A 5,536-nucleotide genomic window follows, 5' to 3' on the forward strand; every position below is an offset into this window, starting at 1 on the left:
AAATAACATTCAGTTTGTTATTTACTGCAGGTTATTAATTGATACACACCACATGTTAAAGGTTTTTAGGTATTCAAGAAATGTTGCAGCAGAGCAGGCTGAGATTGTACCTGTCTCTGTTTGTGTTATCTGGACTGGACCCTCCTTTGAGATTATGTGTAAATTTTATTTTAAGCTATCTGGACTGCATGAGATAATGAATTGCCTGCAGAATGTTATGTTTTATGTTCTGAGGGGGAAGAAAGTCTTAAATAAGTGCATAAGCGTAATTTGAGAACATACCAGACAATGCCAGACACCCTGGATCTCAAACAGGGTTATACAAGCTGTACAGATAGATTGAAGGTATGCAGTACACCCAGTGCTAATAAATTGAAGAATGGTTGGTGATAGTCCATAAAATTAATAAATAAACTTAAACTGAGGAGAACACAAACTGAGGAGGACACAAAAGGATATAGACAGGTTAAGTGAATAGGCAAAAAACTGACAGATGGAGTATAATGTGGGAAAGTGTGTCCATTTTCTTGCTGATATTTTCTACATTGCTGTACAGGGAATGTAACATTTCCCTATTTTCATCATTACCATTTAATTTTAAACTTTTTTTAACAAGTATTTTCATAGAATCCCTACAGTGCAGAAGGAGGCCATTTGGCCCATCGAGCCTGCACCGACAACAATCCCACCCAGGCCCTATGCCCATAACCCACGTATATACCCTGCCAATTCCCCTGACATTAAGGGCAATTTAGCATGGCCAATCAACCTAACCCGCACATCTTTGGACGGTGGGGGGAAACCGGAGCATCTGGAGGAAACCCACGCAGACACGGGGAGAACATGCAAACTCCACACAGACAATGACCTGAGGCTGGAACCGAACCTGGGTCCCCGGCGCAGTGAGGCAGCAATGCTAACCACTTTGCCACCGTGCCGTCTGTGTTATTACTTTCCATAACTTTTTTTGTTCCTGCACCATTTATGGCACCATTATAATTTTTTGCACTCTGACCTTTGTTCTGATCTTATCTTTCGGATAGCATTGTTCCACCAGCCACCCACTCCCTACACTTTACTGGTTGAAGGTCCTTTCGCTAGCACTACTAGTTCTTCCCACTTGGAACTTCAGATCCCAGCTATACAGTTCCTTCCTGTGTCACTTGTACCTCCTTGGACTTCTTTCTTCAAGTTGCCTTGTTTAGTTTTCTGACCATTATTCCTGCAGCCTTACGAGATTGAAAACATAATTAAAAGTAGTCAGTGCACATTTCAAAAGGCTAAGTCATGCTTAGCAAACAATTCTTTGAAGAGGTAATGGGAAGACTAGGCTGTGGTAATGTAGTAGCTGCCATATACTTTCAAAAGATTTTCAAAAGACCTTCAATAACACAATAGACTTATGACACAGATGTGGAGCATGTCGAATCAGGGCTAATATATGGTAAATTAGCTAAAAAATAGAAAACAGAGTCTGGATAAAAGGTAGTTGCTTAAAGTTGGAGGCAAGTAAAGAGTGGTGTTCCACAAGCATCATTGTCTGGACTGCTGTTATTCAAAATTTACATTAATGCTTTGGATTTAGAAACAAGTAACTTGATTTCAAAGTTTGCAGATGATACCAAACTGCTGGTGAGGATAATATAATACAATAAGACATTGAGAAAACTTGCATCTGGGAAGTCAAATGAGAAATGAACTATTTTTAGAATCAGAGAGAAAGAGGCCCTTCAGCCCATCATGTCCAAGCTGGTCATCAAGTACCTTTCCTAAACCCATTTTCCAGCAGTTGATCCGTAGCCTTAAATGTTGTGAGGGTTCCTGCCTCTACCACCCTTTCAGGCAGTGCATTCCAAATTCCCAACACCTTCTGGGTGAAAAGCTTTTCCTTGAATCCCCTCTAAATCTCCTTCCCCTTACATTAAATCTATTCCCCCGGTCATGAATCACTCTACTAAGGGGAAATGTTTCTTTCTATCTACCCTATCTATGTCCCTCAAAATTTTGCACACTTCATTCAGCAAAAGACCCAGTACCAATCCCTGCAGTACATCACAGGACACAGACTTCCAATCACAAAAACAATCTTCAACTATCACCCTGTGCCTCCAGCCAATAAGCCAATTTTGGAACCAATTTGCCAAAATGCCCTGGATCTCATGGACTCCTACCTTCTTAATCACTCTCCCTTGTCAAAAACCTTACTGAAATCCATGTATGCGACATCAACTGCATGGCTCTCATCTACACACCTAGTCACCTCCTCGAAAAATCCCATCAAATTTGTTAGACAGGATCTCCCCCTGAAAAAGCCATGCTGAAATATCCTTGATTAATCCTTATCTCTCAAGGTGGAAATGATATCTTTCCTCAGAATTTTTTCCAATCATTTTTCAACACTGATGTTATACTCACTGGCCTGTTATTACCTGCTTTTTACTCCTATTTCCCTTCTTAAATAATGGTACAGTGGAACCCCGATTTAACGCGCCCCGATTTAGCGCGAATTTGGATATAACACGATGGTGTCATTGGACCCTTTTTTTTCCACTAATAATTGGCAAATTTAGCGCGACCTCGATTTAGCGCGACCCCGCTTTTATGGACCCCAACCATCGCGTTATAATGGGGCCGCACTGTACCACATTAGCTGTCCCCCAGTCCACTGGCACCGTTCCTGTGGCCAGAGAAGATTTGAAAATTAGCATCAGGGTCCCTTCAGTCTCCTCCCTTGCCTCATACAGCAGCCTAAGATACATCTAATCTGGGCCTGGGAATTTATCCACTTTTAAGACCACTAAAATCATTAACACCTACTCCCTCCGAATGCTAATCTGTTCAATTATCTCAGTCCTTGTCCCTGTTTTCTATCCCTACATCGTCCTTCTCCTAAGTGAACACAGATGCAAAATACTCACTTAATACCTCGCCTACATCTTTGGACTCCATACACAGATTTTAGGTGATAAACTTTGATAGGAATTATAGAGACATCACCTGCACCCTCGGTGGGGTGGAAGAGCAAATGGATCTAAGTACACAAGCAAAAACAATTCATTAAAAGTCCCTATGTCACCTATCTGTCTCCGTGTTCTTAAGGATGAGTCCAGCCACGTTGCCATGAAATGCTTAAGCTAGTTGGGCTGTGCCATACCACCTGACCATCATGGAGAAGTTTATGCAGAAAGACACCTTTGACCATGAGTCTATCAGGTAGTGGTCCGCCTGTAACTTCCTGGAGGACTTGTGAGATAAGGAGATGGTGGATCCTGTTGTTTAGTTCCCTGAGCAGACTATCAAAGTCATTTGATAGAGTGCTTCATCACCAGAATTTTCAAACAAATTTTTTAAAATACTTTTCCAATTCAATCAAATCAAGTCCAACTCAGAGTCTCAACAAGTTGAGACATTTCCGATCCAGGCTGACAAGACAGGCGAGCGACCAAACCACCCTGTCCTGGGCCTGATCTACATGAGCCAAGCTGATTAGAGAAGGGGGAGGTTCCTCCTCCAAGACTTGAGCTCATTTGCATCTTAGCCAAAAGGCCGAGATGCCGCTTTTAAAAATTGCTTCATATGAAACATATGAAGCTTCAGTGTAACCTAATGACCTCAACCAAGTGCAGCATCCTCTCCATACTACACTTGATCTTAGCCAAAAGGCCGAGAAACGATTTAACTTGGCGGGTGGTGAGAAGTGCCTTCCTGTCAAATCCGTCCAGTGTGCCTGCTGTCCAACTCCCTCCGCACATTTCCCTCAAGGTGGCTGTGGTGGGGAAGAAACTGACAGAAAAAACTAATGGAACAATAGGTGATTTTTCACTTTCATGCTCGAGTGCAGGCTAGGAGCATTCCAGTAAGGACAAAAAGTAAGGATGCCAAAAACAGGGTTCCTGAGAGAGATGGAGGTTATGATAAAACATCAAAAGGATGTATGACGCATTTCAGGCAAATCCATAAGTGGGAACCAGGTCCTATATCACAGTTTGAGAGGGGAGGTGATGAGTAAAGTAAGTCTGACAAACAGAGTATGAGAATAAATTGGTAGTCAGCAGAAAAATGGAAGCCCAAAATCTTCTAGCATGTAAATAGAGAGTTCTATGAGGTGCAGCGGGTCCAGGTGGTGACAAAGTATATATATACCTAAAGCTGCACGACAAGCCTAGAATACAAAATGAGTTCTTTGTATTGGGTTTATTAAGGATGGGGTCTCTGACTAAATATCAGTCAATGCAGAGATAGTGGAGGCAATGGATAGTGTGAAAATTGTCAGGGAGGAGTTACTGGAAATGTTGGCTATGCTTTGGGCGGGTAAATCGGCCATTCTGGATGGTTTGCAAAACAGGTTGCTAAAGGGAGTGGGGATGGAGATAGCAGAAGTGCGTGCCTTTCTTTCAATCTTCCCTGGAAAGGGTGTAAGAACAGTCCCTGCAACGAAAGGCCAGTTAGTTTAACATCAATGGGTAAGATTTTGGAATCTATGATAGGGAGGAAAAATCAACAGACAAGTTTTGAGTGAATTAGGGAGAGCCAGCACAGATTTGTAAAAGGCAGATTGTGCTTGACTAACTGGGAAGGTTGATAATGAGAATGGGGTGGATGTTTTTAATATGGATTTTAAGAAAGCATTCGACAAGGTACCACATAAAAGAGAATAGAGCCAATGTTTGATGAAGAGTCATTTAAAGTCAAAATCTTTTGGCTCTATTCCCTTCACAGATGCTGTCAGACCTGCTCAGATTTTCCAGAATTTTGTGTTTTTGTTTCAGATTCCAGCATCTGCGATACTTTGCCTTTACTGCATAATAGGCTGGTTAACAAAGTCTAAGCTCATGGCTGTAAATTGGGAGAGGGGAGTGTGCAGCAGGACCTGGATGTCCTTGTGCACCAGTCACTGAAGGTAAGCATGCAGGTGGTAAAGAAGGCAAATGGCATGTTGGCCTTCATTGAGAGAGGTTTCGAGTACAGGAGCAGGGATGTGTTGTTGCAACTATACAGGGCCTTGGTGAGGCCACACTTAGAATATTTTATGCATTTTTGGGTCTCTTTTTCTGAGGAAGGATGTTCTTGCTCTCGAGGGAGTGCAGCGAAGGATTACCAGGCTGATTCCGGGGGTGGCGGGACTGATGTATGACGAGAGATTGACTAGGTTAGGATTGTTTTCACTGGAGTTCAGACAAATGAGACTTATAAAATTCTAACAGTTCCAGACAGGATAGATGCAGGGAGGATGTTCCCGATGGTGGAGGAGTCCAGAACCAGGGGTCACAGTCTGAGGATTCAGGGTAGACCATTTAGGATGGAGATGAGGAGACATTTCTTAACCCAAAGAGCGATGAGCCTGTGGAATTCATTATCACAGGAAGTAGTTGATGCCAAAACATTGAATGCATTCAAGAGGCGGCTGGATATAGCACTTGGGCAAATGGGATCAAAGGTTGTGGGGAAAAAGCAGGATTAGGTCATTGAGTTGGATGATCAGCCATGATCTTAATGAATGGTGGAGCAGACTCGAAGGGCCAAATTGCCTCCTCCT

At 42.6% G+C, this 5,536-nt stretch overlaps 1 pseudogene; it reads right to left on the reverse strand.

The window, feature by feature from the left end:
• Positions 1 to 3,465: 3,465 nt before the first annotated feature.
• On the reverse strand, positions 3,466 to 3,675 carry LOC144499329 (U2 spliceosomal RNA; annotated as a pseudogene).
• Between the last annotated feature and the right edge of the window lie 1,861 nt (positions 3,676 to 5,536).

This window comes from Mustelus asterias, chromosome 9 (genome assembly GCF_964213995.1).
Source record: "Mustelus asterias chromosome 9, sMusAst1.hap1.1, whole genome shotgun sequence".
Taxonomy (NCBI): Eukaryota; Metazoa; Chordata; class Chondrichthyes; order Carcharhiniformes; family Triakidae; genus Mustelus; species Mustelus asterias.